Genomic DNA, 9,882 nt, shown 5'->3' on the forward strand with positions numbered 1-9,882 from the left:
GGAATTCAGCTCTAGGAGTGCAGGGCTATAGAGTTGCCCAGCAGGCCCTAGAAGTCTCACACTTGCCGGGAGTTCATCATAAAGAGTGAAGGGGCTTGGAGGGGCCATTTTTTTTTTTAGGTAATGCAAATTATTTTTAAGGACTGATTTTATAAAAAAGTGTTTACTCCTTAGAATGAGTCAGTTTACCTAAAAATAAACAGCAAAACTTAGGACCTCTGCAAATAAATACATAAATAGAACTAACAGTATAAAAAAGACCTGAAGAAGAGCTCTGTGTAAGCCCAAAAGCTTTTCTCTCTCACCAACAGAAGTTGTTCCAATCAAAGAGATTACCTCACCCCACCTTGTCTCTTCAATATCCTGGGTCCAACAGGGCTACAATAACATTGCATAGAGTACAAGAAGTGTGGCTATGCTAATGAGACTCTACTGCAAGCCCCATTCCACAGCCTGGCAGCTGTGCTCAAACAATGCCATCCAAGATCGCTTGGTCAGAGTCATCCCACCACCCGTGGGGAAGGTTGCTATGAACTCAGCCATCCCTGGAACAGACAGCCAACTGCGACTGGACATTGTCATCACCAACGAGGAACGGAAGAAGATCATCATAGTAGTTCCTCACAGTTCCCTTTGAAAACAGGACCCCGGCCTTCCACGATGCCCAATCTCAAAAGTTGGAGAAATACTTCCCTCTGGCAGACACTTTGAGAGCTAGGGGCTACAAGGTTCAAACTTACCTGCTGATCGTCGGAGCCCTGGGTGCATGGGACCCCAGTAACGAGCGAGTGTTGTGAGAATGCAGAATCAGTCAAGGCTACGCTCGGTTGATGTGGCAACTCATGGTGTTGGATGCCATCAGATGGTTGAGGGACATCTATCTCAGCACATCACCAGACACCGGCAATACCAGGAGAGCTGAGCTGGAGTGCCAATGAGAAGGGAAGTCGGAAAGTAACTGAAATACTTCTCAGGTTGTCCCTTAGTAGATATAATCCATCAATCTCAAGTGCTCAATTACTGAGGGACAGTCTACACTCATTCCTATATTTGCTTTCTACAACCAGCTCGCTGTATAACTTTTCATGAGTGATGTACCTGAATACTTGGATGCTAATATCTAAATTGTATCATTAAATGTATTAATCTTATTTGGGTTATTGCTGATTATGTACTATATATATATATTGTATTACTTTTAAACCACCCTTTGTACTTTGGGAGAATTTAAGCACTATACCCAGATGTACAGACACTCTTTCCTTAACCTTTGCATTATATAATTTTAATATTAGTTTTAACAATTTTTTAAAAATCTGTTCTTAAAAATAAATAAATAAATAAAAGGGTGGCTTGCAGCTTTCCCAACTGCCACCCGGGGGAGCAATCTGCCTATTCATTCTAGCTGCAATGAGTAGCTTCAGTGAGATAGACTTCAACAAGTTAAAATGCAAGTTTTTAAAAAGATTGCACAATCTTTTGCCCCTCTGCTATTGTGCACTTTAATGCGCAGCTTTTTTTCATAATCACAAACAGCCATCATACATTTCAGGATCCTAGTAATGGCTCAAACCATGGTTCTTTATGGTTTGTCCCACAGATGTTGTAGTGGAACCCACAGCAACCCTATCTTCTTTTATTTTGACAGTGAAGCCACATCCTATGTGATATGAGACAAACATTCCCAAAGACCTGGCTTTTCAGGATGCACTGAGGTCAAAATAGTGTGGCCACAAAGTCATTTTAACTGACTTCTCCAGCCGTTCAGTTTTCCTTTCCCTGGCAGGTGTGAGGAACTTGCTTCAGGCTAAGATAGTTGTGATTCAAGGTGGTCTCCTCCATCTCTCTTCCGATACATTCTCCTTCCTTTGCTTGCTTTCCTTTGTCACCCTGGGCCTTCCAGCCATAATCCAGTTACTTAAAGAACACATGCTTTCTCTGACCTGCTTTCCCTCCAACTATTTGTTGCTTTCTCTCTTTGCATTAATTGTCAACAACTCCCTATTCTTTGGTACCTACTTAACCTCTTTCAAATCTGCCCCAGCGACCTTCTCTTAATAATAAAAAAAACCCACCTTGACCTGCTCCCTCTTCTTCTTGCTTCATCCCCTTGTGAGTGGGGAACCTTCTCTCTAATCATCTCTCATACATCAGGGCTCTCATCCACTTTCTCCCTCGTACTCTGGCCACAGCATTGGACCTTTCTTCTGCCATGAAGTTAATTGCTACATTCTTTCTGCTTGTTCATTTTCTTTGACTTCAGTGCATCCTCTGACACTGTGGACTGTGGTGTCCCTCCGCCTGACTGCCTTCAATGGCTATTTAGGTATCTCTGCTTCCTTCCTGGACAGGCTTCTGTCCCTATGTGTCCCTCTACTCATTCCCTCTGGTGGTGTACCAAGAACCATCTCCTTCAGTGCCACAAAGATCAATCTTTGGCCCTCTGCTTTTTTCTCTCTACGTAGTCTCTGTTATTTTATGACTACCTCTAGATTTAACAACCATCTTTATGATGCCGATACGCAATTGTATGTATCTTTTGACACCTTTAATTACCTGGCCATACTCACTCTCTGTAATGAGCAGGTAAATTTGTAGATCTATCTCAGCTTGCTTCATCTAAAGGTGTTGAGTATGAAATAATTTTTCTTAGGCAAAAGAAGTAGGTATTGTAAAACACAGCTCTAGACTTTCTTCATCTCTCTTCTCTTTGAACATGTATTTTCTCCTTATATCTCTATTATTGGTCTAATACCTCAGTGCTTTTATTCATTCCCCACACAATTTCTATACACCATGGTACTTTGCTATTTATATCCAAGAGTGGCGGATGTTTGGTATTTAATTCCATAAAGAGAGGGACACATTTTGAAAGATGATCTGAAGAATAAGACCCTGATCCCATAAACGCTTGTAACATGAGTAAGTTTATGCATGTGAGCAGTCCCATTGAATTCCGTGGGGCAATTCAGGTGTATAAGTGTTTGCAGGACTGGAGCCTAAAGTTGTATGATGTGCTGTGGCAAATGGTTAGCTTTTTGGTCAGCCCAGCAGTGTACAAAAATTAAAGCCTCAGAATTGTTTATCTGTCATGTTTCTTTGTGTGTCTCTCTCTTTAATGATGGTTTTGGTTTTGCTGTCAGGGCAATGATGATTTTTTTTTTGAAAGCTCAAAAAAAGTCTTAATACAATACTGAATTTTCTTTAGCATTTTCCCAGAGATCCTCTGGGGTCCGCAGTTTCCTCTCTGTTGTATGAGCGGAACAAATACTCCAAACTCCACTCCAGACTCTTCAATCTTGATCCAGTGAAGTGCCCCTGGTAATCAACTGCCCTGAAAGAAAGAAACAAACACAGTGAAGAAAATCCAAAAGTTAATTAAACAGTAAATCAACTGCAGCTTCCCATCTGGCAGGCTGGAACAGAAGTTGCTCTATGCTTCTGGGGATGAACAGACTTATGCTCAAATAAATTTGTTAGTCTCTAAGGTGCCACAAGTCCTCCTTTTCTTTTTGCGGATATAGACTAACACGGCTGCTACTCTGAAACCAGACTTTTCAGTAGGTGTCAACTACAGATACTGAAATTCCTCCTTCTGAATTACTGAACAGCAGGAACTAGCCAATGAAGCTGGGACAAATGTGCAATATACAGGAATTGTAATAATATGGGCTATATCTATAATCAATTTTTATAATGGCCAAAGCTGTGATAGGTGCTCACTGCAGAGGGAAAGACAAGACCCTAACCCCTTCTCAACTAATATTAGACAAATTGCAAAGAGGCTGTGAGGAGGCAGGAGGTCGATGAGGGAAAAAGAGTGGTAACAACATAATCACAGGGTTACTCAATGAAGGCTAGTGTACAGCATGGCAAGGTGAAATACTATAAAATAAATAGGGTTCAGAGTAGCAGCCGTGTTAGTCTCTATTCGCAAAAAGAAAAGGAGGACTTGTGGCACCTTAGAGACTAACAAATTTATTTGAGCATAAGCTTTCGTGATGAAGCGAGCTGTAGTGTGGGTTACATCTGCTCATGCGTAGGTTGAATCTGATCCTTTGTCTTCGTGCAATTAACAGGGAAATCACTACTGTCTTTTATCATGGAACCCAAAGGTTCGATTTACAATGGTGGTTAATAGCCTACAGCCACACTTTTGAGTGAGCCATCTCTAAAACTGATCAAACTCTCTCAACACTGGATCCTAATCAACGGCCCTAAGATTCTAATCCTGGGTTTAAATTTTGCTGTCTAAAATGAACTCTGTCTCGCTCAGATTTTCTATCTTCTTCTTAAGTGCATCCCAAAGGATAACAAACACGGTGCGAGTCCAGGAACAATTGTGGCCTGGTGTAGTAAAGTGCTATTATTGTGTCATAGTGTGATATTAAAGGTATTATGCAAACTGAATTTGTAATGAATGACATACTATATATACAAATCAAAGGGGATGAAATCCACAGCTGGGTTGGGGGCTAGCATGAGGCCTACGTGGCTCTTACGTTTTCCTTGAAATAGGGCTTTGTGCTGGCCCTCTGCATTTTTTTCCCCCTGGCAGTGGTACATTTTCAAAGTACTTTGTCTAGTGTGGCTTTGGTGTCAGGAATATTTCATCTAGTTTGGAGTTCTTAATGGTCCTGCCATTTTAACTTGTGATTATGTCTTCTGGATGGATTGACGCTATACGTGCACTGGGGAACAAATATACTTAGGTCTAGCTGAGGTAATAAGCTGACACTACTAACTAGTGCGCAAAACCTGCTTATTTTACCATTGCCTTGCCCGCCCACTTCTACCCTCTGCCACATTTGTTCTGTTGTTTCTTGTTATAAGCCTAGACTATAAGCCTTTTGGGAAAAGGGATGGTCTTCTGATTCCTGCTCTGTAGAGCACTTAGCACAGTGGGGCCCTTAATTGGGACCCCGAGGTGCTATTTTAACACAATAAATAAAATAACAATAATAATATACTCCTTTAAAAAGAGTTAGCAAAAAGAAAGATTAAAATAACAATATGAAATTAGTGTCTTAGGTCAGTTGTAATATGTAATAATGCAATTAATTAATTAGCCAATTTAATAAAATCAAATTAAAATACGTAGGAGTATTCAGTATCTTCTGCTTGATACACATGCTCACAGGACTTATGCACAGGCATTGAAAGAAGACCCTACACTGTATCATTAAAAAAAAATCACATCTGGATTTTCTGCACACTTCCTGTGTGAGCTTGGGGAAATTTCTTCCTTGCTTTGTCTGTTTACCCATCTGTAATAATACTTAACCAGCTCACAAGGTTGTTGTGAGGGGTAATTAATACTATTGTACAGTGCTTAGAGATTCTGGATGGAAGTACTATAGATAATATTCCAAAGACCTATAGAAGAAAGTAAAACCTTGGCCAAGACAAATTCCCACGTTCCCTTGATTTATTTTAGTAGTCCACTATACCCTATAAACTTCTTGTTCCACTCGTGCTATCCCATCCCTCCCAGTTAAGCCCTGAGTCACACAAGAGTCTAACAAGAGAGACGCTCTAGTGTGGTTGAATGTGAATTTTGCAATTCCAGCAACTTTGTGAATACGCACAGTCCCTTTGGGCTGTTGGGCTCTACAGTAGCACAGTGCTCATGTGCTATCAAGAAGATTATCAGGGGATGTTTGGCAGGGTTGACTTGGAGACAGTGCCACAAGCCGTAGTAGGTCAAAATGTGCCCTCTCTGAAATCAGAGATAGAGCCCGCGTGTGCTTCAGAAGGCTGTCTGTTTGGAATGCCTTCCTAGGCTGAGTATCTGGATCCTTGCCTTGAATTAATGCAAGCCAGTGAGAGAGAGAATATTAAAGAACAGCGACGCCAGCTGTGATGAGACAAAGCAGCAAACCCCCATTATGTACATTGGCTGTTCTGGAACGTAGTTTTTAGAGAGGGATGAGGTGGGTATGCTTCCTAGAGCCAGAGGTGGATTAGGGATTTGTGGGGCCCTGAGCTAGAGCAAGTGGGGGGCCCCCTCTCCACCTCTTAAGCCTGCAGTTGTCCCTCCTTCCCCCCTGGCACTCCTGGTCTTCTAGTCTAGTCCCTTGCACTCAGCAGGACTAAGTGTTATCTAGACCATCCCTGACAGGTGACTGTCTAACCTGCTCTTAAAAACCTCCAATGACAGAGATTTCACAACCTCCCTAGATAATTTATTCCAGTGCTTAACCACCCTGATAGTTAGGAAGTTTTTCCTAATGTCCAACCTAAACCACTCTTGTTGCAATTTAAGCCCATTGCTTCTTGTCCTATCCTCAGAGGTTAAGAACAATTTTTCTCTCTCCTCCTTGTAACAACCTTTTATGTACTTGAAAACTGTTATGTTCCCACCTGAGTCTTCTCCAGACTAAACAAACCCAATTTTTCCAATCTTTCCTCATAGGTCATGTTTTGTAGACCTTTAATCATTTTTGTTGCTCTCTGTATCTCTGTTTTCCACTCTTTTTATGGGCCAGATATGAAATGGTCCTGATTTTAATGTGGAGCTTTTCTTCATCGAGCTTAATGCCAGAAGGGAGCACTGTGATCATCTTGTCTGACCCTGTGCGTAACACAGGCCACTTAGAAGTACCATTGTTTTCCAGTCTGCTGCAATGGCTTCCTCAAGATATATAGATATGTCTAAATGTCTAAGGTACACAGACTCACCGTGTCCCCCAAGTCCTAACAAACATCCACTTTTCTACAAGAAGGATATAAATGGAGACCAGATTAGCTTTCCAGGAGAATCCTGAAACCAGAATCCATCAGTAGCAAGTTATGTTTCCTGGCGCTAGAGACACTGTGGGGCAGATTCACCACCAGAACCTAGCAGAGCTCAAATGCAGTGGGGACACAGGACCATCAGGGCACTGGTTGTGGCTCCCTAATCTGAGCTGCCTGGCCCTGGAGCAAGTTAGAGCTCTAATGTCATCATCATCGGCAATCCCTCGATAGCTCTAATGTATGGCACTGATGTAAGGTCCTTTAGGGAGTCTGCTCCGTCAAACCCCTTTCTCTCCCCAACCCTGGCACACCCCCAAAACAACTTCTTCCCCCTTTCTGTTGAGGGAGAGGGATGGCTTGTGCAGGATGTGGCAGAGCCCTCTTCGCCAGCTTTCCCTGGCTGCAGGTTCCTCTGCACAAGGGGAATCCTCTATCCGCCACCTCTGCAATTTTAAATTCACTTTGCACCAGCCAGTCCAGCTCTTAATTTTGTAAATGAAAACTGAGGTGATGCAGCACGAGATGGCAGCCTTTATGGGCCAGTCCACACAGGGTATAACTACAGAGGTTTAAACTCACATCACACCTTACGTCATAGTGGTCGAAGTCCTCATGTAGACAAGCCCTAAGATAGGTACTGATTTGCAAAGCTACTGTGCAGTGAGTCAGAACAATCCAGGTCCGGGGAAGGGAGAAACTGTCAATCTGCCATTCAGCTGGATCAATGTAAATGATTCCTTCTCCTCTTTGTACCTCCGCAGCCCTCTATTTATGGTAAAAATCACCTTTGGTCTGCAATGTTCCTATGGGAACCATGATTCCCCTCCTCTCCCTGGCTTGGGTAAGCAATCCCCCCTGTTCCTCAACTGCTGTGGCAAGAGATCCCCCTGATGTGTAGGGGTGGAATATGAATGTGGATGTGAAGGGGCAACAGAGAAGGGGGAAGACACGCAGTTGTAATGGGGATGTAGGAGATACATGAGTGTAATGTGTGTGTGTCCAGGTATGCCTGCGTATAATTGGTATGTGTGTGTATGTGAATGCTCACGTTCACATGGGTATGGTGGGGAGCAGAGAGATGCATGGGTATACCCTGGTATAGTAGGGGATGTAACTGGTGTTTGTACAGGTATAATGGTGGTGTATGGCTGTACCTAATGCACACACGTAGAGAGGGCATGTAACTGGAGTGTGTACAAGTATATGAGGGTGTATGTGTGTAACCGATGTGTGGGTGCGCACAAGTATACTGGGGGGGTAACTAGTGTGCTTACAGATATAATGGGGTGTATAGGTATAACTGGGGCATGTGTGTTTGTAGAGGGGGTGTAATTGGTGTGTGCATAGGTATAATGGGGGTGTATGGGTATAGCCAGTATGTGTATACTGTGTATGTACTGGTATTGCAGGCATGTAATCAGTGTGTGCACAAGTATAATGGAGGTGTATGGGTGTAACTGGTGTGTGTGTGCATACAGGTATAATGAGGGTGTGAGGGTATAATTGGTGTGTGCACAGGTATAATGAGGGTGTATGGGTGTAACTGGTGTGTGTGGGTGTGCTCACAGGTATAGCCCGTGTGTAACCAGTGTGTGTGTGTGCGTGCAGGTATAATGGGCTTGTGGAGGTGTAACCAGTGTGTGTGTGTGCACACAGGTTTAGTGGGGCTGTGGGGTGTAACCCATGTGTATGCACACAGGTGTAGCTGGGGTGTAACCAGTGTGTGCACACACAGTTGTAGCGGAGGTGTAACTGGTGTGTGTGCACACAGGTATAACGAGGATGTGGGGATGTAACCGGTGTGTGTGTGCACAAGTGTAGCTGGGGTGTAACTGATGTGTCCACAGGCGTACTGGGGTGTAACTGGTGTGTTTGAGTGTGCACACAGGTGTAGGAGAGGTGTAACCGGTGAGTGTGTGTACTCACATGTATAATGGGGTTGTGTGGGGGTGCACAGGTATAGCGGGGGTGTAGCCTGCATGTGTGTGCACACACAACTATAGCAGGGCTGTGGGGGTGTGACCCATTTGTGTGTGCACAGGTATAGCGGAAGTGTAACCAGTGTGTGGGTGTGCACAGGTATAATGAGGGTGTGGGGGTGTAACCAGTATGTGTGCACACAGGCATAGGGAGGCTGTGGGGATGTAACCCATGTGTGTGCACACAGGTGTAGCTGGGGTGTAACTGGTTTGTGTGTGCACACAGGTATAGGGGGGATGTAACTGGAGTGTGTATGCACACACAGGTATAGCAGGGATGTAACTGGTGAGTGTGTGCACACAGGTATAGCAGGGGTGTAACTGGGATGTGTGCGTGCACACAGGTGTAGCTGGGGTGTAACTGGGATGTGTGTGCGTGCACAGGTAGGTATAGCTTGGGTGTAACCAATCTGTGTGTGTGCACACTGGTATAGCTGGGGTGTAACTCGTGTGTGTGTGTGTGTGTGCACAGGTGTAGTGAAGGTGTAACCAGGGTGTGTGGACAGGTATAGTGGGGGTGTTATCGGGGTGTGTGTGCACACAGGTATAACAGGATGTACCTGGGGTGTGTGCGTGCACAGGTGTAGGGGATGTAACTGATGTGTGTGTGCACACAGGTGCAGCAGGGTGTACCCGGGGTGTGTGCGCATACAGGTGTAGCTGGTGTACCTGGTGTGTGTGTGTGCGCGCACAGGTGTAGCGGGGTGTACCCGAGGTGTTTGTGCACACAGGTGTAGCTGGTGTACCCGGTGTGTGTGTGCGCGCACAGGTGTAGTGGGGTGTACCCGGGGTGTGTGTGCACACAGGTGTAGCTGGTGTACCCGGTGTGTGTGTGCGCGCGCACAGGTGTAGCGGGGTGTACCCGGGGTGGGTGCACACATAGGTGTAGTGGGGTGTACCCAGAGTGTTTGTGTGCACACAGGTGTAGTGGGGCCTACCCGGGGTGTGTGTGTACGCACAGGTGCGGCTGAGCGCAGAGTCTGGCCCTGCCTGTACCTGCGGGCTGCGCCCGGGTCCCCGCGCTGGGTTTCCCGCAGCAGCGCAGGTGGCGGCTCCGCGCGGGGAACCCAGCAGCAGCGCCCCCCCGTGAGCTGCCGCCCAGCGCCCAGCGGGGAGGGCAGGCGGCTGCAGCCGCCTCCAGCGCCCCTAGCTCCGCCCTCAGGGC

The sequence above is a fragment of the Natator depressus genome, chromosome 8 (assembly GCF_965152275.1).
Source record: "Natator depressus isolate rNatDep1 chromosome 8, rNatDep2.hap1, whole genome shotgun sequence".
In the NCBI taxonomy this organism is placed as follows: domain Eukaryota; kingdom Metazoa; phylum Chordata; order Testudines; family Cheloniidae; genus Natator; species Natator depressus.